The sequence below is a fragment of the Cnephaeus nilssonii genome (genome assembly GCF_951640355.1).
Source record: "Cnephaeus nilssonii genome assembly, chromosome: 9".
Classification (NCBI taxonomy): domain Eukaryota; kingdom Metazoa; phylum Chordata; class Mammalia; order Chiroptera; family Vespertilionidae; genus Cnephaeus; species Cnephaeus nilssonii.
This window is the reverse complement of record NC_137080.1, coordinates 8,776,704-8,803,030: the sequence shown is the minus strand read 5'-3', so window position 1 is coordinate 8,803,030 and position 26,327 is coordinate 8,776,704. Positions and strand designations below refer to the sequence as shown.

Genomic DNA, 26,327 nt, shown 5'->3' with positions numbered 1-26,327 from the left:
TTATCTACCATGATCAATAGTATATTCCACATGCAGAAAACCCAAACTTAAAAACAACAACAACACCTCTTTTATTTCATTCTTGTGTCCCTCAGAGTCCTACCATAGCTGCTAGCAAGTGGAAATATTTCCTGATTTGAATTTCAGAAGCTCCACTTCTCCTGCCAGTTGGATGATGCTAATAAGAAGCACAATGTGAGTGTGTGTTTAATTTAACCCTACACTAGAACAGCTTCAGAATATAGGCTTTGTATATCCAGTTCCCTACCTAGAAATGGAGACATGATCCTGACATTCTCCATCGCCGAGAAGCATTTCCGTTGAATTTATTATTGAAAGGGACAAGTGGGAGTTTCATAATGAAAAGCACACATGTATTTGGTGGACAAGTAGCCATGTCATTTGCATTTTTGATCACTAAGCGATCACGCCGTTTTTTATTTAAAACTTAAAAGAGAAAACAGCTTACTGATCTTCAGGTCCATTCCTCATGTCCTCCACAGAACATTTCTCAGCGAGTAGGCCAACCTCTTGAAAAAACCCTGCGTACATTACATCGAAAGTACAAGCTGCCGCTGTTGCCAGAAGCCAGCCTGAGAGGTTGTGTGTTCATTTAACAGTTTGCGAATCCAGTGCCAGGCATGTGATAGAAAGATTAAAATCCTTTCTGATTTCTCAACACCGTGCTACCCTTCAATAGCCAGGAAGTCTGAGTCAACCCTGTAAGGTTTCTTTTTATGTAACCAGCCCCACTTGCAGGGAGGGGGGCGGGGCGCTGGGGTGTGGGACACAGGTCTGTGTGCCCATCAGCTAGAGATGCCAGTGGGCTAAGCCTGGTTTCACTGAGGACCACACTGGCACGTACTGCTCCGCGTGGTCACTTCCTCACTGGAGAGCTGGCTTGAAGTTTTGGGAAAATTTTGGTTGGGCCTTGTTTGCCCTGCTGTGCAGGAAATGAAGGTTTCTAGGCAAAGACTTTACTTAGCGACTAACCAAAATGTTAAATCACGTCACTAGTTCCAGGCTTTGCCACTGTCCGCAGAGGTGCAGTGGGACTGGTCGGGCCAGTCTTCTGAGGGTGACTGTTCTGAGGGACTTGGAAGCAATTCCAGAGCCTCTTCTCCAAGGGCATGGCTGCCGGCAGGGTGTTTAGAAGCTGCGGCAAGAACTCCTCTGGCGCAGGAATCTTCAACAGCTGTCGCTCAAATCCTTGTGTTAAGAGTCTGAATATTGTCACCCAAAGTCAAATCATCTTCCATCACCATGTATTTGGCCCCCTTTACCCTGTACTACCCGCCCCCACCTCCATACAGATCCTGCATCATAGAAATGTCCACTTGACACCTATATGATCTATTAACCAGTGTCTCTCCCAAGAAGTTTAATTAAAAAAAAAAAAAGTCGGAGCAGCTGTGAATGATCTCTTGTGTGAATCATAGAACTCCTAACAGGACGAGCTGGACGTAGCTCCTTACTTCCAAGGAGACAGTGCCTGGAGCTATTTGCCAGTCAATGCAGACAGTTTGGAGGGCAAAGAGCAAGACAATGAAGCCAGAGGAAGGAAGGAAAAGGTTTTTAAACAAATAAACGAGTCCTCTGCCCAACTGAGGGGGGTGGGGGGAAGAACTAGTGCAAACCACTAGGAGTTTTTCAATACGTTACTCCTTGCTTTCTGTGTTTCCACGCACTTGTCAGTCTCTGAGTGGTCTTCTGCCTGACGCTGATTATTCCAGAAAGGCCTACGGATGTGCCGTGGCTGGGACTTTGAGAGCGACCTGAAACAAAGCCATGGGGATTCCAGGTGCCATTGAACTCATTGTGTGTCTATCTGAATAACTGTGCCATTTAGGTAATAGCACCAGAATCATATCCTTCCCTTTCCATTTATTAATAACACGGAACATTAATGGTCTCCTATTCCCAAAGATATTTGGCTCTATTAATTTTAAAATTTGGTCTTATGTAAACAGCATCTAAGGGCCAAAGAATACAATACATCCTATATAATAAGAGGCTAATATGCAAATCGACCCAACGGTCGCTATGACGCTCACTGACCACCAGGGGGCAGATGGTCAGTGCGCTCCCACAGGGGTAGCACCGCTCAGCCAGAAGCTGGGCTCACGGCTGGTGAGTGCATCGGAGGTGGTGGGAGCCTCTCCTGCCTCCACGGCAGTCAGACATCCCCCGAGGGCTCCCGGACTACAAGAGGGCGCAGGCTGGGCTGAGGCATCCCCCAAGTGTATGGATTTCGTGCACCAGGCCTCTAGTAAAATATATTAGTAGGTTAGTGATATACCCACATGTGGGTTTGTTCCCCAACCATTCTTTCTTCCTGTTATTTATTTATTTATTTATTTATTTATTTATTTATTTATTTATTTATTTATTTTAAGATCCAAGTGTCAGGTTACAAAAAAAATCAATTATTTAAAGTCTTATTTATTTTATGATCCCTTTGATCATCCCTGGAATCAGTTCAGTCAAGTAATGAATATGACAGTAATATGACCTCTTCACTTATCAATCCCATTTTCTGCTGGTAATGGTGCTTTGTGTCTCACAGAGAAAAGCTTGTTTAGTCATTACAACATCTCTCGGAGTGGGGATCATTATGCCCATTTTCTAGGGAAGCAAACCAAGGCTTAGAGGAATCCAGTAAGTTGCTGAAGACCATCTAGTCCGGAAATGGGGTAACATGATTTGAACTTAGAACAGTTACCCAAGATCTTAGCTACTGTGAACATGGGTTTGCAGGTTATGTTTGAGGGTATAGGGCTTAGATGCTGAAGGAAATACAGCAGCAATATAAAAACTCTCTTCCTTTGAGAAGCTTATAATTCAGTGAAATGGGGAGCTCAAGTGCTCACTGTGAATTGCTTGTATTCCCATTGCATGGACGCATTCTTACTGTTCCTTGTTACTGTTTAGAACTTATCCACTCAAGACAAGAACTCGAAGGCTAAGACTTGGCCACATGTGTAAACAGCGCCATTTCTATTTTCGTCATCATATGAGTACCTTTTCCTGCCTGTAAATGGCACTTAATAGAGTTGACTGATTATATCTGAATCAGTTTTTACTTAGCAAAGAGACAGCGGGCCAGGGTTAACTGACCAGTATCATTATTTATTAAGTTCAGTTCCCATTCGGACTTCTCCACTGGTGAAGATGTGCCACCAGATTTGATCCCAAGCTAGAGAGGTGAAGGGGTCCTTCTTCGAGTAAAGCATAGCCATTCCATCTGGTTTGCCTTGCTAATTAAATTTGACATATATTAATGGTAAACATTATTTTGGGGTCTGTGGACACATCTGAACTAAAGATGGCAAGAGATGACTCAGGTGTATAAAGACTGGCAGAAGCAAGGATAATCCACAAAATGGTAAATCACACATGAAAAAACAAGAACTGATTACAATATAACAATATGTGTTCATTTCCACTAATAAATAAGCTCCTGTTATGTTCTCTTTATTCTCTATTTGGGTCAAATTACTTCGCCGCTGTATTTCCATTCTTACTAGTACCTATTTGCTGTGATTTCTCCTGGTTTTAACTCTATCTTGTGGCTTTAATCTTGTCTCTAAGCAAATTGCAAACCAGTAAACATATTCTAGTACTGTTTATTATTATAATGCTTACCTTTATGCTGGGTGCCAAGAGAAGGGACTTCTTTTATTAATTTATCTATCTGAATATGTACTAATAGGAGCCCTAATACACACTTTGATTGTGGTTGGTTGAGTCTAAGAGGTCCAGTTTGGTTCATTCAATTTATTTTGGTCTGTTTACATAACAGTGCCACACTGCAAATTATGGTGGCTCTCTACTCATATTGTTGACCTGACACATGGGAACAAAGAAATGGACCAGAATTTTCTATCCAGTCTGAAGCTCTATGTATACAACAACAATGTTTCCTTACAAGCAGTGAAAATTGTCATCATCAGGAAATTTGGGTTCCATGGTGTCAAAGAGAGCCAGACACCAGAAGCTAGAATTAACTGAGGACATGCATGCACATAGCCATGTCTACATTTTCTTTCTATGACAACTTTCAGTCATTGTTTTGGCATCTATTTAAATATTATCAGTAGTTTCCCTGGCCAGTGTGGCTTGGTTGGTTAGGTATGGTCCTGTGCATCAAAAGGTTGTTGGTTCAATTCCTGGTTAGGGCACATGTCCGGGTTTAGGGCTTGAACCTCAGTAGGTATGCAGGAGGGAGCTGATCAATGTTCCTCTCTCACATCAATGTTTTTTTTTTCTCTCTATCTCTTTTTCTCTCTCTCCCCACTCCCTCTCTAAAAAAAATCAATAAAAAATCTTTAAAAAATCTTAATATATTATTGTCCATCAGAATATAAATAAGATTTTATTGAGTATTGACAAAATTACAGAATAGTTTATGATCTTTACTCAGCTCAAACGTGCAGAACACATTCCTTGTCATTACTTTGGCAACAAGGGAGTTGGCTAGTGTGTTTAAAAAATTTTTTGCCCATGTTTCTGTTGATTTTTCTTCAATCCCACTGGGCCATGGGAACAAGATGTGGTGGGAATCATGGTTGTGTCAACTAGGAAGCAAAAGTCCTTCCCAGGCATGGGTGGGAGGGAGAAGCATGCCTCAGACGGTTGATGCTTATCTTGTTGGCCTGTTGGGTCCTCTCAGGGAAGATTTCCTGGGATAAGAAAGCTTATCGGTTGTCCTTGCTGTGCCACGGGATCACACTAGCTGCCTCACTCCAGGCTCATCTGTCTCCCACGTCAGTACCTCTGCCTTGCGTTTCAGCTGAAATCCTCTCTACCCAGAAAAAAAACCATGAGGGAAAGGTGTTCCCAATGTTGAGCCCTCAGACCAAACTATAGATATCTGCCCTGACTGGAGGCCTGAAGAAATCCATTTCCAATGTTGTTCAGTTGAGGTAATGTAAAACCAGATCTGCTGGTGTTCATAGGAAGGCTTTCTGTTGTCGCCTCTCTGAGAGCGGCCTACCTGAGGAATTCATCCTCATAACCTGAGGATTTGTTTCGGGTTCATATGATACTGCGGGGACAGTTTGTTAATCTAGGGAGGGGGGGGGGCCTCTATACTTTAGCCTTTTATCCAGATGATGTAGACACAGGTTGACGCTGCTGATGGCTTTGATGCCATGTTCTAATGTTGATGGAAATTGGAGGAAGGTCATGCTTTGGAGCACTGAATTGTCTAGAAGTGCCATTTGTCATTTTTAAATGAATTCATTACCTTTCTTATGCTTCCATTTAAAAGCGATTCTTGTGTTTTGCCTATTGTAGAATGCATGTTAATATTAACAAGTTTTGAGAAAAGAATAAAGATGTAAACAGACATCCCCTACATGCTTACCAGCCACAGATAATCATTAAAAATATTTTAGTATATTTTCTTTAAATCTGTTGCTTAGAACATATGTATTTATTAATATATATTTGTATATTAAAAAATTAAAAATTCCCATATATGTTAACAAAAACCCAACATACAACACAATTTCCATTTGTACAATACATACCTTGTATAGACACACACATACACACAAACACACATGCACATATACAAAGTATGTATTTTGCAAGTGAAATTGTGTTGTATCTTGGGTTTTCATTAACATTATATTGTATAATATAGATGTATAACATATATACATAATATACATATATTTATACACATACACATACAGTATGTATTTTTCAAATTGAAATTATATTGTATCTTATAAAATTTACTTAACATTAGAATTTAATTACTTAGGTGTTGTAACTAGTATCATCATCCACATCTCTGTTTATTTCCTAATAAATAATTCCTAAAAGCCAAAATGTAGTGTCAAAGGGCAAAGCTACTTTTAAGGTTCTTGAAAAATTGCCCTATTTTTCTTCTTTCCTTTTAAATACGATTATTTTGCAGAAACTCTCCTGAAAGATGCCAAGCAAAAATTGTCCACAATCCTCTCTAGAAACCAAATCATATTTTATTTGGCCATGTCACCTCTGTTCCTTGTCCATGGACTTATTCTAGTATTGATTATTTTCTCAATATAATGGATAAAGTTGTATTTTCTACATTTTCTTCTGTTGTTGTAGCATGCATACTTTCTATGATAACACAGTCTTTTTGTCTTTCTTCCTTCTTCCTTTCTTTTTGCTTTGCCTGCTTCAGAGACACCAATGAATGTAGCTTGACGTGTTCTCTTACTGCTGTCTCCATCTCACACAACTTATACAAACATATACACTGATATACAGGAGAATGGACCCTAATTATCTTAGAATGTGGGATCAGGCTATATATGCCTGTGTGTGTACTGGTATGTGTATTATTCTGTATTTTCGTTTTCTCACTGAAATATATTTTGGAGGTCTAATAAAGATATATCTATCTTATTTTTTTCAATACTTGAAGGAGGTATAAATTTGCTAAAATTTATTCGAGTATTCTGCTATCAAAAGGCATTCTGTTGTGAAAAGTTTTTAGTACATAAAAACTTTTTTTTTCCACTACAAATACTTGTAGACATATATTCTTAGCTGTTGGTGTTTATTTTTATGGTCTAATTTCCAAAAGTAGAATCACTGGTTCAAAGGGTAGGTGTATTTTTGAATATTAATGGGGTTTCTCATATTATTTTCTAAAAATATTATAATAAATCACATTCTCATTAGTGATATTTGAGATATAATTTTCCTCACATTTCCAATGCCCTTGTAATTCTCCACTGTCTAATTTTTGCTAGTCTAAGCAAGCATTACTAATTTAACTTTAATTTTCTTGACTTCTAATGAGGTTGAGTATGTTCATATTTTTATTGTTTGGATTTTCTTATCTGTCACTTACCTATGTATATCCTTGGCCAATCTCCGCCTTCCCCTCACCCCTACCCCCCCCCCTCGCAACATAGTTGCTTTTTTTCTCATTAATTTATAAAATATTTCTGAATATTATAGTTTTTTAAATCATATTAGTTGTTCTATGTTTGATTTATTCTTTTATTTTATTTTTCTAATTTTCTGCCATAAAGTTAAAAAAATAACCTTATGCTATCACACCTACCTTTTTTGCTTTATGGAATCTGGATTTCCTGTCTTATTTTAGAATCTCTTCCCATCTATTTTCTTAAATATTTTCTAACTTAAATTCTAATTTCCATTTCTTTCTATTTGTAATATTTTAGTATTTTTTCCATCTGGAATTTATTGTTATATAAAGGTAGAGGGCCTAACTGTATTTTCTTTTAGATGGATAACCAATTGTTTAAGCATCCCATATTCAAGAAACTGTCTTTTCTCTAGTAAATTAAATTTCCACATGTACTATTTTCTGGTTTTTTTTTGATTCTTTTCTATAGTCCACTGATCTATTTATCTATTGTCAGGTCTAGGACTCATTTCTTTGAGTATAATAGTTATATAGTATTTCTAATGTCTACTAATTATTGTTATTTATAAATTTGGTCTAGTTTTCAACATTTAGAATTCTGTGTGAATTTTCAAGGAATTTTATTAAAAAATAACCAAACAAATAAGAGCAAAGCATATTGGGTGTATGGTCATAATGAACTCACATGTGTATTCTGATTTTTAGTGGTTTGACAGTTTTGTGGTTTTTACATTTGATCTCATATCAGGTCCTTCCATAACATTAATCTTCCTCACATTGGTCTCATATCTTTCATGTTATGTATCCTTTTAGAGTAGAAGTGATCTAGTAAGATGAATAAAACTAGAAAAATTAAAACCATTAACATAGCTGATTCTTGTTGTAGAATTATGAATGAATTATTTTTGCTTCTTCCACTTTTTTGCATTTTTAATATTAATCATGCAGTATTTTTATTTGGGCAAAAAGTTAACCAAATTTATTTTAAAAATGGAATGGGAATAAGAGTGTCTTGGAAAATTATATGTGCAATAAATAGTTTCTTGCATGGCCCATGTGTCTCAGTGATTGAGCATTGACCTTTAACCAAGAGGTCACAATTTAATTTTGGGTCAGGGCACATGACCAGGTTGCTGGCTTAATCCCCAGTAGGGGCTGTGCAGGAGGCAGCTGATCAATGATTCTGTCACATCATTGATGTTTCTATCTCTCTTTCCCTCTCCCTTCCTCTCTCTGAAATAAAAACATCAAAATTAAAAAAATCTATTCTTAACTCTGTAGATCAGTGATTCTTATGGAGAAAAAGTGGTGGAACAGGGGAAGGAGCTCTTTGTTAGCATTTTGTATATAATTTAATAAGCATTTTCTTTATCAGTTACCATTTTAACTATAGCACCTCACTGGTATGGCATTCTGAACATTTGTTGAATGAATGAATGTTATAAAACATTATAACAGAATGTAACATTTTAAAATTTGGAAAACAAACCACAATGCTATTGTTTTCATAATATGAAATGAGAAAATGAAATTTAATAAAAATATCTTGTGGGTTGGTGAGAGTATACAGAAGATACATCCTTTTTTCTATGAATCAGTAGCAAATTGTGTACTGAGGAAGCCATTTCTCCAGAGGGCTATATTTGGAGAGGAGCATGAGCTTCATCTATTTATACGAAGGATGAGGAACACTGTATTGAATTACAGTTGAGTAACATCATCTTTGCACATCAGCACCTAGCAAAGAGACTAGCACTTACTAAGTACTCAAGGAGTATTGGAAAAATAATGAAAAATATTAGGTTATTTTTGGTGGCTAAAGAATTGAGTATTACTAAGCTTCTCATTTTTAAAAACATGTTTGAGAATTCTGCATTTCTATCAAATCCTAAAACATTATACTAGTGAGAACAATGATACAAGGACTGGGAGAATGAAATTCACATCTGTCCTAGCCCATGGGCTGGAATACGAAGCATGATGGAATAGACCAATTGATGGAGCAAGATTCCTGGGGAGATAGAGGATTGGGCTGTTTAAGTATAGCTGCTAATGTTCGAAAAATATGAAAAATATGAAAAGAAATTTCAGGTATGGTAATCAGCACAGACCTAGCAACTCTTTGGGAATGATGGGACTCGAATGTTTGTTAAGGAAGATGCTAAAGGCTTTCATTCATTCATTTAACATCTCTGCATTGTGTCTGCTCAGCCCTGGGCAGGATGCCCAATGCTGGGAGAACAAGTCGCTGTGCAAGATGCGTGTAAGACAAGGACCCGGCCTCTCCTTCCTAGAACCTGTGTTTAGCAGACTCATTGGTTTGGAGTGGCAAGTATAGGCTTTTGGCACATCCATGTTAACAGGAATTCACTCTCGTTCAAAAGCAATTGATTCATTGCTCAGTAAATGTACATGGCATGTGGTAGGTTCTCGGGGAGCTAGCTGTACAGGTAGAGGATGTTTTGTCTTATCTGAGGTAATCACAGACATCTACACCAGCCCACTAATGCCAGACAGAATATGATTTGCTTTCCAAAAGACAGTGACACATTAATTTCCCCGAGAGACTGATTGTCCCTGGAGGCATTGGGAGAATCTTGTCAGGGAGATGGATTAGAATCAGGGCCTTGGAAAACAGGAATAATTGAGGCAGAGAGAGATATACTTGAGAGGATGGTAACTGCCCCTGAGCAAAGGATTGGCAGCTTTGGGGTGAGCACAGGGTGTTCAGGGGACTGGGAGGGGCGGGGTGAGAGTGGGTTTGAGTGGCAGCAGGTATATGTGCTCTGACTGGGGAGACCTGCACAGCCCTGGCTGCTAAGATGGGTTGGCTTCTCTCTGTGGGTGACAGCATTAGAGCTCCTCGAAAGGGAAGTGACACATTGGAAGCCTGCGTTCTCGTTGACAAGTCCTCCTGTTCTGGGAGGATTAGATGGGGCAGAGCAGGAGCCTGGCTTGGGGAGGAGGCAGGGCAAAGCAGAGAAAATGGCAGATAGGAATGGATTCTGAAGAAGCAGAGGGAAAAGCCACCCACAGCCCTGTCGGTGCGAGGGAAAGCTGGCGTCTTGGTTGTAAAAAGAAAACGAGAAGATGTGAACCAACACAGCTGACAGTGAAGGGCTTTTAGAGGAAGCGGTTCCTTGGGCCCGAATGACGCCAGTGGAAACCTCTGCCCATAGTAACTCTGGCATGAACGTGCCCGGGTGTTTATAAATCCGGATGTGTTTCTGGAGATGAGCAACTTTGCAGTCTGGTGATACTGAAATGAAAATCTAGATTCCTTTAAAACCACCGTCTTGCCATAAAACCACCATAATCAGCCATAAGCAGTATTCTTCTTGGCATAAAGCCAATGAGCCAAAATTTTATTTAAAACTAATTCATTATCTGAGCAAGTTGTGACTTCATAGTGTGATGTAAAGGAGATTTGGGAGGCAAATATGAGCACTTTTCAGCTAACGCTATTATATAACATTGATTATAAGCCTTTCTCTACCCCTAGAAGGTTCATGTAAATATGGCTATAGCGCACACTTATGTAGAAACAACACATACAAAATGCTAAAGGCTAGATAGTTTCAGGCTCTCAGTGATAAAGAACTGTGTAGTTCTTCTAAAATATATATATTTTTGTATTTCCTGTGTCATACACTTTTGATTTATGAATTAGGAAGAAGAAGGGCGTGGGGTAGGCACCAGGCATACGAGGCTATTTAAAGAGAAGCCCTTTAGATTACATATAAAATATAACCAGGAGCCTCTGTCTAAACTTAGAAAAGCCACTTCCTTGGAAACACTAAAATGACAACAAAGGAACGACAAAAGGCAGAAAATTCATAAGAACCAAGATGATGGGAGAGCAGACAACAGCAGACTGGAGCGATACATGAAATGCTGGAATGGCAAGCTGATGGATGACCGGTAACCAATTTAGCAGAATAGTTCAGGTGAAACCTCAGCCTGAGGAGTAGGGGCAGCCATTAAAAGGCAAGTCCATCATAGTTACAAATTAGTCACAGGGATGCAGAGTACAGCATAGGGAATATAGTCAATAATATTGTAATAACTATGTATGGCGCCAGTTGGGTACTGGAAATATTGGGACGGATACTATGTAAAGTGCATGATTGTCTAATCACTGTGCTGTGTACCTGAAACCAATACAAAATAATATGGAAAGTAAACTGTAATTGAAAAATGAAAATAAAAATAAAAAAGGCAAGTCCATCAAACTAAGGAACCCCAGAAAGGCTTGGGGTTTGGAGGCAACAGGTGCTTCCAAGACTAGGGTTGAGATGAGGCTGAAAACAGAATTGGGTGAAAGGAGCCAGTACAGCTACAGATGCCTTCCTGATTCCGGGTCCTCTGCAGATTGGCTGAGAGGAGTAATCCCTTCTGAAAAAATAGAGAGATTAAATGAAGTCTGTCTTGCTGAAGGGGAGACCCCAGCCCCTCCCACTTCAATACTGATAACAAGGCTTGTACCATTCAGTAAGGAGTTTGGAGGAATCACCTCTGAGGAAACTAGTCCAAGAGAAAGGACCCTCAAACACTGACATGTAATGGCCCCCACAATGAAATAACTAGGTCCCACCTGATTACTCTAGAGATGCATACACAGAAATATGATAGGACAATCAAGGATCACCAGATGACACTAGTAATATCACACACACACACACACACACACACACACACACACACACACTCCAGTTCTGTTGGAGGAACTACATAAGATGAAGAACATCTTGTCTCTTTCTTAAGCTACTGTTTGCCAAAAGGGTTGATTGTGTGTTTTTGTGGCTCACTCCACCTTTTGGACTGTCCTTGTGAGATAGAGAAAATCTGCTTTGTTTTAGCAGTATCAGTGTTTGCCTGGGTTCCTTCCTCATCTCTGTCCCTGCTCTGTCTCATTTTCAGATTTAAATATAGAGTAATGACAGATGATAGCACCTGGCACAATTTTATGAATCCGTTTTCATAATTCTTCTGGAACTCTCTGGCAACCTAGGAAATATGCTTTTTTTTGGTAATTTTAAGGGCTAAACTTTTGGATTTTAAGTATTTTATCCTAGAATGTGAGCAAATAAAATTAGGGAATACATTTGCTGTCATTCTAGTCTAATGGTAGTTTCTATTGATTGGAGCTTTAGGTTCAGTGTGTTTGCTGAACCACTGTTCATGGGTTTTGAAGGCAGGTGGAGGTGGTATACTTAATTGGGTCCCTCTGGTATTATAAAACACAAAGAACACAGAATTTATTTAAAAGGATCTTGAGTGTTTTTGTTTGCTCTTCTAGGAAATCTTACGGCTAAGTTCTTTGATTTGGGACTATAAAGTACCCAATTCTTAGTTTTCTGGATAAATTCTTGGGAATTCATAAGGCTCCTAAAATTATTGTTTGTCACACTGTTCTAGGGAAAAAAGCCATATAAATCTTAGATTTCTAAGATATTGGGCTATTGCCTCTACTTGTGTTGAAACCAATGGGTTGTCTAATTCTTATCCAGTAATTGTGGCAACATATTGCATATAAAACAAATCACATTTGTACATGTGTATCAAGCATTTCCTATGTGGAAGGCACTATACAAAGAATAAGTGAAGAAATATAAGGTCTGAATATTTGTCCTTTTGGAGTGAGTATTCTTGTTGGGGAGGTGAAAACTATCTACATAATATATGATATAAGAGTTTGCAAACATTATTAACCCTTTGCACTAGCTTGCTTTTTTCTCGAGCTGCTACCGATGCTAACCGTGTCGAGTCACACTTGACATCCGAGTGCAAAAGGTTAAGAATGATTAAATGTTGAAAATTATTATAGAATTCAAGCCAAGAAAAATTAACTTAATCTGAGCTGCACAAGGAAGAACTTATAAAAAGGTAGGGTTGTGTTAAATGACTGGATTTGGGCAGGAGGAGAAGAAAGAGAGTAGTAAAAATAAAGAGATGAAATATACAGATTTTGTATCATAGAAATATACACTTGAAACCTACACTGAGTGGCCAGATTATTATGATCTCTGAATGCATAATAATCTGGTCACTCAGTGTATATCCTATATAATAAAAGGCTAATATGCAAATTGTCCCCTTGACCAGGAGTTCGACCAGCAGGCAGGCCAGCCAACTGCCCATATCTTCTCCCCCTGGCCAGGCTGGCCGGACCCCACCCATGCACGAATTCATGCACCTGGCCTCATATATATATATATATATATATATACTAGTAGCCCCTTGCAGGAAGATTCCTGCAATAGGGCTTCCTGCTGGGCTCTCCCCCGCCCCGCCTGCTTACCTCCCTTCTCCGCCGGCCGGCCCCACCTGCTTGCTTCTCCGCAGCTTCGCTCCCTTCTGCAGCGCTTGGCTTCTTCCTATGCTGTCTTGATATGCAAATTATCTGCCATCTTGGTTGGTTTAATTTGCATACTCACCCTGATTGGCTGGTGGGCATGGCTTAGGCGTAGCAAAGGTGGTTTAATTTGCATACTCACCCTGATTGGCTGGTGGGCATGGCTTAGGCGTAGCAAAGGTGCGGTCAATTTGCATATTACTTCTTTTATTAGGTAGGATATATATATATATATATATATATATATATATATATATATATATATATATACTGAGTGGCCAAATTATTATGCGTTCAGGGATCATAATAATCTGGCCACTCAGTGTATATAATCTTATTAAATAATGTCACCCCAATAAATTTAATATAAAAGACCATTTAGTAGGAAAAAAAAGAGATGAGAAAATCACAGGGCATATTTGCTTAGATTGTAAGGAGATGAAACCAACTCTAGATCACTTAGGCATAAAAGTAATTTACAATTTGGGTCTTCCAATCCATGAATATAGTATATCTCTCAGTTTACTCAAGCATCATTTAATTTATCTTTATTTTTTTAAATAGTTTTAAGAGTTTTCTGTGTAGAATACTTGCACATTATTTCTTACATTTGTTTCTAGATAGTTGATACTTTTATGTTATTATAAAAGATAGTTTTAAAAATGTCTATTTCTAACTGTTGATGCTACAGAGAAATACAATACATTTTTGGATGTTGTCTTTGTATCCAGCAAACTTGCTAATTAAACTTATTAGTTATAATAATTTTGTCTATAGAGTCTTTTAAATTTTCCAAATATATAATCATGCCATGTATGAATAATGCCATTTTAATAGATTCTTCCTGGCTTTATAAATTCTTTTTTCTTGCCTTATTGCACCAACAAGGACCCTCTAACACTATGGTAATAGAAGGTGATGGTGGACATTCTTTTCTTATTTCTGATCTCAGAAGAAAAACTTGTAACATCTCATCATTAGAAATTATATTTACTCTGTAATTTAAAAAAAACACCCTTTAAGTCTTTTAAAAAATCAAAATAGTTAATTCTAACTAGTTTGGTTAATAGTTATTTTCAAAAAGTGAATTAATGTGAAATTTAATAATTTAATCAACTGACTTACTATTACAATATTATTTTATTATTAATATATCATTAATATTCATTTTATCAAATGTTTTTCTGCATCTATGGAGGTAATCATATGTATATTTTACCTCACTCTGCTAATATGATGAATATGATAAATTACATTAATTGATTTTCAAATGAATTTTTTCATTTCTGAACTACATCCAACTTAAATTGTGACATATTATCTTTTGTCAAAAGACAAGTTGATGAATCAAACGAAGGGAAAATAGGCCCCAGGATAGGAGAAGACAAAGGCCCTTGACTGATACCCTCAATGGGAGATTTCCCCTAAAGTCAAATCGGGAGGCAGAAGAGCTCTTAACTAAACGCATGCGCTTTGGACTCAGACTGCCTGGTTTGAAATGCCAGTTCCCTCTTGGTGTGTGATCTTCATTCTTAGCGCATCGTCTAAATGAGGATGATGCTCTATCTACATCATGGGTTTATACTGCTGATTAAATCATGCAACATATTAAAGTGCATAGATCATTTCAGACCATAGTGAGTGATTTAATTTTAGCTATTAATATTGTTATATTGTTGTTAAGGAAAAAAATCCACATCTTATGGCATGTCCAACTGAACATTGAGAAGTCTTTGAATTTATTTATCAGAAAGATTTTTATCAACTGAAGACAGAGTAGCTATTTGATGTTTTGTTCTGATCCCAAACCTTGAAAACTTTAAAAAATTCTTTGATGACTTCCAACCTTTTTGACAGCTTTATTGAGGTATAATTGACACATAATAAACTATGCATATTTAAAGTGTACAGTTTGATAAGTTTTGACATATCTATATGCCCATGAAACCATCACCATAATCAAGATAAGGGACATATCCACCATCAACCCCAACATTTTGCTGCACCTCCTCCTTAAATCCCTTCCTCCCATTTCTTCCTCAGCCCACTAGCCACCAAGAAATGGCTGCTGGTGCTCTGGGACAGTCTGACTCTATCTCTAACCCCCTCTTCCCTTCTCCCCTCCCCCCTCCCCCTTGTAGAGAATGACAAAAGTGCTTTCTTACTCTGGAGTTCTACTGCGTTTTAATGACCATAGATGTAGTCTGTGCTACACAAACTCAGTACTATAACATAGGGTTTGTTCTAGAAAAGGTGATGCTAAAAATGCCTGTAGATGAAAATATTTGTTTGACTTCCAGTAACCAAGAAAGGTCTTATTAGGTGTGCTATGACACCTTTATATTCCACAACCACTCTACCACTCTTTTACTGTTCATTCATTGTCAGTGAATTCACCATGGAGCATATGGGGCCTATATGTGCCTACCATATGGGGCATTATGGTAGGAACTGGGCAAGATTCACAGGGGAATTAGTAAGGCTTAGACCTATCTTTAAAAAACTTAGAGTTGATTAGGAATAAAGTGAAAGGAGTAGTAGGGTAAAGAAAAGTTAGCATGTGTTGAAACCCACCATGTGCTAGAAATTGGTTGTCGGTGGTTTGCACTCATTGTCTTAGTTAAACCTCTCAGCAAGTCTATGAGATAGATCCTATTAGCCCATTACGGATGGGGACACTGAGGCTCAGAGAGACTAAGTAGCTTGCCCAAAGTTCCAGAGTAACCAGTGGCAAGGCTGAAAGTAGTAAACAGGGAATTAAGATTCCTCCCTTAGGTAGGGATTATTCTGTTACTGGGGGAAGTGAGGTATCCCTTTTCCCACTGAGTGCTGGGGGTGGAATCCTTAGGCTATCTCAGTGGTTGGCAAACTCATTAGTCAACAGAGCCAAACATCAACAGTACAATGATTGAAATTTCTTTTGAGAGCCAAATTTTTTAAACTTAAACTTCTTCTAACACCACTTCTTCAAGACAGACTTGCCCAGGCCGTGGTATTGTGTGGAAGAGCCACACTCAAGGGGCCAAAGAGCCGCATGTGGCTCACGAGCCGTGGTTTGCCGACCACTGGGCTATCTCAAAGAAAAGAGACTCACACGGCCGATAAGTGCTTTTTATTTGTGTGGCATTACATCCCTGGGTTTCCAAAGTCCCATTTCCCTTCATTCAGTCCTGGAAGAGTGTAGCTAGTGACTCAGTGGAGCTAGAGGCAAAGCCAGTGTCCAGAGCAGGGGTCCTCAAACTTTTTAAATAGGGGGCCAGTTCACTGTCCCTCAGACGGTTGGAGGGCCGGACTATAGTTTAAAAAAAACAAAACTATGAACAAATTCCTATGCACACTGCACATATCTTATTTTGAAGTAAAAAACCAAAACGGCAAAAACACCCGCATGTGGCCCGCGGGCCGTAGTTTGAGGACGCCTGGTCCAGAGTTTCCGTTCCATGTTGCAGCCGGGTCCAGTTCAGCATCAGGCCAGTTGCAGCCCATCAATCCATTGTGTGTGGGGTCCGCATGGCTGTGGAGTGAGAGAGCCCCGAAAGGCAGGAGTCAACCAAGAGGAGCCAAGAGAAACGGAGAGTAAACCCCTTTGTTTAGGAGATTCAATATCTCAAATCTTCAAGCTGCAGTGGCCACACCCATTCTGGCCAATGACCTATTCCTATGTGTGACTTTACTGGGCATGCGTCTGTCTCTCCCCTGTCCAGTCCCTTCCCCCAGCGATCTGTGGGGAAGAGACCAGTGGCTCCCTGGGGAGTGTAAAGCTGCGGTTTCTTGGCAAAGCTTCCCAGATGCCATCCCTGTAATAGCTGACCTTCCCTTTGCTCCTTTCCTGTTATTAATAACTAGGTTAATTACAACAGTATCAATTCCTTCTGTGACTCAGCACATTAGTCTTGTTGCTGCCCCTGCTCCGAACTGCATCCTATGTCTAGGGACTAATTCCTTCTTAGTTTCTGCTATAAGCCTCTGTCTATCCTCTTGGTCCAGTTCCTGAGCCCCTCTTCCTGTTATGCACACCAGCCTGTGAATTTCTCAGGCCCCAGACACTGGGCTCCTGCCTTGCCCCTGTTCTTTTTCCCAGGGTCAGGGCCCGGCATCCTGGTCCTTAAATCTGTCACTGCAGCAACTCTTCCCGCTGCCTTAGACCCTGATGCTGACCACCCGCAGGGTCCACCTTACATCCTGCCTGCTTGCCCATCCCCCAGCCCAGGCTCTGCTTGCCCATCCCTTTTGATGAGAACTCACTGCCTCACACTGTTGGCCTGGTCTAGCGCATTCCTTGGTCCTGCCCTCTGATCATCTTCTTCTGGTCTTGTCCAGTCTTCCATTTTCTTCTTCTTTTTTTAAAAAGTTTATCTATATTGTTGAAAGTATTACAGATGTCCCGCCCTCTTTTTACCCCCACTGACCCCCTCCACCCAGCACCTGCCCCTCTCCAGCCTTCACTACGCTGCACTATTATCTGTGCCCATGGGCTATGCATATATGCACATAAATTCCCCGGATACTCTCCCTCCCCGCAACACCCCATTCCTGCCTTCCCTCTGAGATTTGTCAGTCTTCCATTTTCCACAGCCAATCTGCCCTCCTTCTCAGTTGGGCTTGAATTTCGGCTTCTTCAGGTCCATAGTCAACACCTGTCCCATCTGTCTCATTTTGCGTCATCACTGCTTCCTATTTTATTTATCTCCTTTTTCTGACCTACCTTTGACCTTGAATCATTAACAAACAAATGTGGGTCTTCATAATTAATCCACTTCCAATTTGGAGTCTACTCTAATCCAGTAGATCACAAGGACGCAATCTCTCATATTGAATAACTTGGAATTCCCCAGAGGAACTAGGCTCCCTGTGTTTCATGGGCGTGTGATGATAAGATGATTGCAGGCATCAAGTGTGGCACTGAAGACATTCCTGCAAGTCTTCTCTGGTGGAACATTTATCCTAAATTTTCCTTTTATCTGAGACCACTTTCACACAATTTTTAATAGATCATTACATTAAATAGATTCCATTTTCTCTGTCTAGCCAAACTGCAGTTAGAAGGATCTTTGTATCTAAGTAATCATAAAAAAGAAATTTTACTTATCTCTTTTCTCTAGAAAGGTACCTGTGTGCCACCCAAAGGTGAAGGGCACACTTGATCTTTGCACCCTCTTTCTCTGCTTCAGGGAAATTGATTAGCAGATAAAAACACACAGGCAGATATGCTTTATATATATATATTTTTAATTTACATCCTTGGAAGGATTGGGCTTGGCTGGTACCTAGAGCAATGTGGAAATGGAACAGCTACTTGCAGCGTCCATGTAGAGGCCAACCAACCACAGAGCCACATGAGAGGCTATTTGAGGTGTTACCAGGTCTCTGCTGCTTCATGCCCCTGCTGCGCCCCCCACATAGATCTCTGTCTAACATGGCTAGAAACTCTCTGAGAGTTTACACCAATTCAGTGCCTCAACCATGGCTTACGATGATGAAATACTGATTAAATTTTGTCCCGACTCATAGAATAATAGCTGTGTGATCACAGGGAAATTGAGTGGCAAGGCCTTTGGTTTCTAATAACCTTCATAATCTCCCCCCTCTCATCAGTGAGACAGGACAAGATGTCTACTTTACCACTTTCATTATGCAGCTGAGAGAATAAGATAGAGGTTAAATCTATGGTTATGTCTTGATAGACTGTAGCAGGCATCTACATCAGTGGAAAATGCTGCTTTCAAACTAATCAGAAAAAGAAATTGCTAGTCATAATGAAATGGGCCCACTGTGAAATAGAAGATGAGAAACAGGGAATGTGGAATTATGAGCAATGATAGAAGGACTCAGAATTGCTCTCCCCACTCTTATTAACTGACTGCTGTTTACTCAAAAAGTCTTTTCATAATTTCCTTTCTTTTTGGAAAGATAAAATATGAAAATGAAAGTTTCTTCAACTTATACTTGGTAATTTTTTTATAATAGTTTTAGAAATTTATGCATCTTTTTTCTTCTAGGATAACATTTTTATTCCAATTCTAAAATTTCTACTATTAATAGGCAGCTCAAGTTCATAGGGTATTAGTCTCATCATGCAGTTAATTTACATTATAAAAATGTATGTTGTTAAACTGCAATAAAAAAGTAACCTATATTGTTGTCACATATGATATGTAATACCTTTAGTCAGAAAGATAAAAAGTGATTTCACAATCTTGCTAATATAATTTCAAAGAACTAAGAACTTGATTATATTTTCTAGTTGAAGTTATTCTGGTTATGAGCAAGTATCTGTGGCTATTTCTCTCATAAAAAATAAATAAAATGACTTTTTATTTTCAAGGTTTGCATATGGGTAAATATGATTCCTTTGACTTTTGTGTGTATATAATTATATGGGATGTATACAACTCATGCTTCTGTGCTAGTGGGTATTAATTCAATTGGTTATCTTTTCAATTGATCTATTGCATTTTAAAATAATTTTTTTGGATATAGTGATTTAACTCCAAAACTAACTTCAATGATGAAAACACTTTTGGCTTCACATAAAGGTTAGTAGGGGACATATTTGGGGGCAGAGGGTCTTTTTTACTGGCCATCAGCTCCAATTTTTCAGACTCTGGCTACTCTAACCATGACCCATGACAGAGAGTCTGATCCATTACATTGAGATTTAAGGGAGGGTTGCCTTTGGATATATGAAGAAGTAAAGGTGTCTGACCTTGTGAGTCTAGCCTCTCCAACCGTATCTCCTAGGGCTGCGTGGCCACACAGTCTGTGCGCCAGTCTCTCTTCTCCCTCTCATGAACACCACCTTCTGTTTCTATTGTTTCTTCATCTGTTACTTCATCTCCTTCTGGACCTGTGAAGAGCCCAGAAACCAATAAGGTATCATTCATTTATACAGCACTTACTATATAGCATATACTGTTCTAGGTACTTTAAACATAGGGATTCTTTTACTCTTCACAACAACCCAGTGAGATGGGTTCTGTGTATATCCCCATTTTACAGTTGAGGAAACTGAGGCACTAAAGAGATAAATGACTTGTCCAAGACCACCCAGTTAGCAAGTAGTAAAGCCAGGATTTGGATCCAATTCAAGAACCCACATTATTGACACCACACTCTTCTGCACCTTGAACCCAGGTCAAATACACCGCACCATCAGGTAGTATACTTATTCGGCAGCAGGTCTATCTCTTCTGCTTAATTGTGTGCTATTGTGATGAGGAATATGCATCATTCTCAGCACCTGGGACCACACATAGACAGTGCCCTAAAATTAATTGTTAATTATTGTCATTGTCGTTGTCATCGTCATCATCATCATCATCTATTGTATTGTAGGAATATTTATGGGTCAGGCACAATTCCCATAAATTAGATTTAATTCTCACTATGATCTTATGAGGTTCCTGTTATCCCCATTTTATAGTTGAAAAGACCCTGCATTAAGGAAGTGATAGAATGGGAATAAGAGACCCCTCTGTTAAGTTCCAGAATCCTTTCCCTTAACCACTGTACATTCTATGCTCAACAAATTAAGAACAAAGGAACTGAGTAGGTGATAAGAAACAGCAATGATATGACGATGAGTTTTACTTCCCTAGATATTAGGATTTCTTCCTTCCTCGTGCTAGATTCCAGAATGCCCAGGCCATGTGCCGCTGGCTCCCCAAAGGGATGGGCCAGGCTGTTCATCCTGGTTTTCTTGGAGTCGCAATGACACTTCAGTCCTCCACTGGATGCCTTCACCCTCTGCAATGATTTCCTTCCACACGTTCTGTTGGTTATATACTCATTTGGGATTAACTGAGTTATCTGTCCCATTTTAAAACTGTGGGACCGTTCGCTTCGTTTCTAACTTAGTATGAAGCTCTCGAATCAGATTGTTTTGCTTGAAACACCTCGGCTCATCCCAGTGCAGAAATGGAATTGAGAAGCTATTTTGGAGCACAGAGGTACTTTAAGAAAGGCAAACTGGTATTTAAATAATCAAGCTTTTCCCTGGGTTTCCTTGGGAGGCCTGTTGGCCATGGAAGAGGCCTGTCTGCTAGGGAGGAGATGAGGGGGGTTATCATTTACAAGGGAGATGCAGAAAAATAAAAGTAGGCATAATCCAAAGTCAAGTGTCATCTTCTTTGGTTTGCCAAGACCAGAGTGGCAGCTACGACTCGAAGGGTCACTGAAGGGCATTTCCTCCTGACTTGTTTTTGAAGACGGTGCCAATGGCTTCACATGCCAAGTTGTGATAACCTCAGCTGCTGTAACAAGGTTAATTTCTGAGAACTTCAAAGGAGCTGCCAGGCTTCTGACAAAATCCACCTGGAGCTTGCTGCTCCCCTGGCATCGGACCCCGCTGATCACTCCTGCCCTGCCTGGGGAGGGGGCCTCAAACCTGGGTAAAATCAGGGCTGCTTGCTGCATTTTTTGGCAGCTTGCTGTTTCCCATATAGGTACAAATCCAAGCTCCAAAAGGCGAAAGTGTAAACAGCAATTAAGTCTAGGTCCTAATGGGCCATTTGTTGATTTAACAAAAATGGACTAAAATAAAACATTTATAAAGCAGACACATGATATCCTTGGGCCATGCTTTCAGGAGACAAGGATCCTATCTTTCATGACGGTGTTGTTTTGGGGATGGATGATAGCTAATAGAAATGATCTAACATCTACAGGGTCTTTTTCATAGTTCTGGACTAGGTTTCTTAGCATACTGTGCCATCGTGATGCTCATGGTCCGTAATTCTTTTTGCCAAGATGAGTTCATCAGTCCCCCGTAGTCCTGCAGATATTGAGGCTTTGTAATCCTAGCAACAGATTTCTCATTTAAGGAGGACCGTCCTGTCAGCAGTCTCCCACAGGTTAATAAAAGTTCTGTGCTGCTTCTGGTCACTCTCAGAATATCTCCAGAGCATTTTTTGTTGATCCTTCTCTCTACCAGTTGAGTACAAAAATATACTTGCTTGTGAATCTATAATCAAATGTCCAAATATAATGGCTCTCTCGTAGGCAATAACATTACAGAAGTCTTACCTCAATGGGGAAGTGGTTTTTTTTTAAATCAATTTGATTTGCATAAGGATGTGAATAATAGCAAGGGTCTTTAACTTTTATTAATTTGGGTGACCACATTAATAGCAGTCCATTTCATTATATGAATTTTCTGATGAATTATTTTTAATATTTGTCTCCCAAATCTTACATATGTGCTTTTTTTATTCTTAGCAACATGTAATAAAGTAAAATTTGACATGTATAACAGATCATAAGCTTGAGTTTTTGTAAGATTTTCTCTGATTCTAAAAATAACAACAATATTAAGTATGTTTTTATTGATTTCAGAGAGGAAGAGAGAGAGAGATAGAAACATCAATGATGAGAATCATTGACCGGCTGCCTCCTGCACACCTCACACCCCGGGCACATGCCCTGACTGGGAATCAAACTGTGATCTCCTGGTTCATGGGTTGATGCTCAACCACTGAGCTACACTGGCCAGGCAACAACAACATTAAATTCTATTCTAAGCAGTGTGCTTCTATTAACCCATTGCACTTACAATAACTTTTTGCTGTGGTAACTATTATTATCCCCACTTTACAGATGGCAAAGTACAGCACAGTAACAGGTGCACAGAGGTCCTGTGACTTGCACTAACTGTCCTTGTAGCAAGTGGCAGTGTAAGCATTTGAATCCTGGAAGTTTGGCTTCTGAGCCCGTTATCCTAACAATTGAACTGCATTTTATGCAGAGGACTTAAAAACCAGGGGGGAGGGGGGGGGGCGGGGCGTAAGGGGGAAGTAAGAGGACAAAACTGCTCATTTTCCCACCATTCAAAGATATCTGTTAGAAGGAGACAATTAAAACACATATCATCATGTTGTACACATTCAATTTATACAATGCTATATGTCAACTAATTATATCTCAACTAGAGGCCCGGTGCACAAAATTTGTGCACTGATGTGTGTGTGTGTGTGTGTGTGTGTGTGTGTGTGTGTGTGTCCCTCAGCCCAGCCTGCACCCTCTCCGATCTGGGACCCCTTGGGGGATCGGGCCTAATCCTACAGTCAGACATCCCTCTCACAATCCGGGACTGCTGGCTCCCAACCACTCGCCTGCCTGCCTGCCTGATTGCCCCTAACTGCTTCTGCCTGCCAGCCTGATCACCCCCTAACCACACCCCTGCCGGCCCGGTCGCCCCCAACTGCCCTCCCCTGCTGGCCTGGTCACCTCCAACTGCCCTCCCCTGCAGGCATCTTGTGACGACCATCTTGTGACCACATGGGGGCGGCCATCTTGTGTGAGGGCATGATGGTCAATTTGCATATTACCTCTTTATTATATAGGATAAGCCAGGGGAAAATGTAGTTTCATATACTTTCTGAATTTTTATATGCATATAAACTAAAAAAATGGTAGTTTATTTGCACATGTTGCTTTATAGCCCTCCCCATCCCCCCTTTGCACCTTCCCATGTCTGAAGTCATTCTTCTTTACCACCTGTAACACCCTGGTGGTGGCTGTCAGCAGAGATAGGGCTGCTGCCGTGGCTGTGTCTGCCTCCCAGCCACCAACTTCCTCTCTGGGGAGGAAATTGCTGTTTCTGTCACTCGCTGCTGTTCCCTAGCAATCCACAGCGATGTCAGTCTCTACGCTGTGCCTGGTGATAACCTTTCCAGTGTCATAATGATCTCCTCGTCCTCTTCCCTTTCCCCTCCTGCTTCTCTTCCTCTTCTTCCTCCTTCTCTTCCGGGATTACTTATTTATTTATTTATTTATTTATTTATTTATTTTATCATGGCTTACTTTAAATATTTCTCACTGTGAAGCCTTCATATTTAAAAAATAAAATTCATTGAATCCTCCTCTGCTCCCATGCGTGTCTCTGTCATAGCACTTATTTCATACCATAGCTCCCTCCCGCTACCCTGCTAACCTATGAGCTCATGCAGGAGAAGAGCAGGATATCATTCATGTCATTTCCAGTAACGTTAGCAGAATGTTCATGCTGAGCAAATGCAGCAGAGTGGTTATGGGCACTGTCTCTGGAAGCCCTCTGATGCTCATGTTTTGTCCCTTCCAATTCTTAGCTGTGCAATCTTGGGAAAGTTGCCTAACCTCTCTGTGAGCCTCAGTCTTTTCATTCACAACTTAGAGATGACAATAGTGATGCTTGGAACAGTTTCTCCATATAATACGTGCTATTTAAATGTTTGCTGTTGTGTTAAATACAGTTTAATAGATTCATTACAGTCAAGTTCCCCAGTCATTGTTTAGTGAAGATGTGTAATTTGCACATTATGATCATTTTACCTAGAATTGGGCTGAGGATGCAGCAGACATTCAGTCAATATTTTTGGTTAAACAAATGAATAGTGAATGTGCTAAGTGTTATAGATACAAAGAAATATGACCTTATTCCTTTCCTTCAGTCCTGGCAGACTGATTAGGAATACAAAAAGGAGAGAAGATGATATTTGGGTGATTTCTACCTCTTGACTATTAGGAATAATGCTGCTATGAACATGGGTGTGCAAATATTTCTGTGAGATCTTGCTTTTTGTTCTTTTGGATATATATCCAGAAGTGGGATTTCTGGATTATATGATAATTCTAGTTTAATTTAATTGCTCTATTTACATTTTTAATTTTTTTTAGGGACTGCCATATTGTTTTCCATGGCAGTTGAAACATTTCACAGTCCCTCCCACAATGCTCAAGGAGAGTCATTCATTTTCCAGGTGACCTTCCTTTATGAGAACACAAGCTAGGTTTGTCTCTGGTGTTACTGTGTACTTCTTTATATTTTTAAAAAGCATGTTCCAGATAGGAAAGTTTTAAATTGACACTTTTCCATCTGTGTACATTTGTAAGGCTATCATATGTCCAGATGAATATAAAAGAAAATGGCACTCTGTTTCTTTGGGTCAAACTTTTGTTACCTGCTGTATGGACAATTAAAATGAATGTGATTTTTTCCCCTCTGGATTGTCTGGACTCACTGTTACCATCTTCCTAAACTCACTGAGGAATCAAGTAATTCTCAGCCAACAACTCCTATTTTCTGATTTAGGCTTTTCATTGTTTTCTCAGCAGTTCTGTCTACATATTTTGCTTCTACGTAGACGTACAGGGTGGGACAAAAGTAGGTTTACAGTTGTGCCCATGGAAAATAATACATTGATTAATAAATAATAATACAAGAATAAACTCTGTGCTTCTCATACTCACAACAATAAGCTTACTTTTATCCTACACTGTAGCCCATTGGGATAACCAAGAACAGATTACCATGTGAATTCTACTTGCCTATGCTTTCTTTCTCAAAGAGCAAAAGTGCTGAAGTTCATCAAACTTGTGGACCATCTATATATATAAAAGCCTAGTATGCAAAGTGTACCCTCCTCAGGAGTTCAACCGACAGGGAGTTTTGATCGCTCCCTATGATGTGTGCTGACCACCAGGGGGCAGCGCGGAATGAAAGAAGGCCCCAGCCGGTAGCTGGCAGCTGCTAGGGATCCTACCCATGCACGAGGCCTCTAGTAAAATGTAAGTGGATCGGTCACTGTTGGGCTATTGGTTAGTTCCATATTGTTCCAGAAAAACATTATTCAGATTAGGGAAAAATATATCATCTCAATGAAAAAGAACAGTGAGTTCCACTGCCCCCAACCCTCATTTTTTGAGAAGAAACTACATCCACTACTTGATTGATTTAAATGATTTTGCCTTTTTAAATTTGTAACATTTGTATAATTTTAGGCGGAGCCCATGAAGAGAGGGCAATTGTTTTTAATTATTCCTGTAACAACTATAATAGGCTTCAGTAATTTTCTTAAATGTTTCATGATTATTTGTGTTTGATAACAAAACCTATGTATTTTGACACAAAAGTTAAACTTTTTAATACCTCAAGTTTTTTTCCATAAAAATACAGAGAGTAGATGCTTATTAAAGCCCTCTGGCTGGTTACATTTGACATGGTAACTGAGACTGAAGTGCTATGTGCAATGTAAGTGAACCTGGCTGAGGAGGACTAAGGTGATGAAAGGTACAAATTAGGGTGACTCTCTGAATTTG

General features: G+C 39.6%; 1 protein-coding gene across 2 annotated transcripts in view; it reads left to right on the top strand.

Moving 5' to 3' along the window:
• ESR1 (estrogen receptor 1) overlaps positions 1-26,327 on the top strand; it is a 303,086-nt gene that overhangs the window by 10,187 nt on the left and 266,572 nt on the right. Inside the window, exon 1 of one of the 2 annotated variants that reach the window (XM_079779826.1) lies at positions 131-195. The exons of the other annotated variant lie outside the window; for it this stretch is intronic. The gene's annotated coding sequence lies outside the window, so the exon portion shown is untranslated. Of the gene's footprint in view, positions 1-130; positions 196-26,327 lie in introns of those variants that run through there. 2 annotated transcript variants of the gene reach the window in all.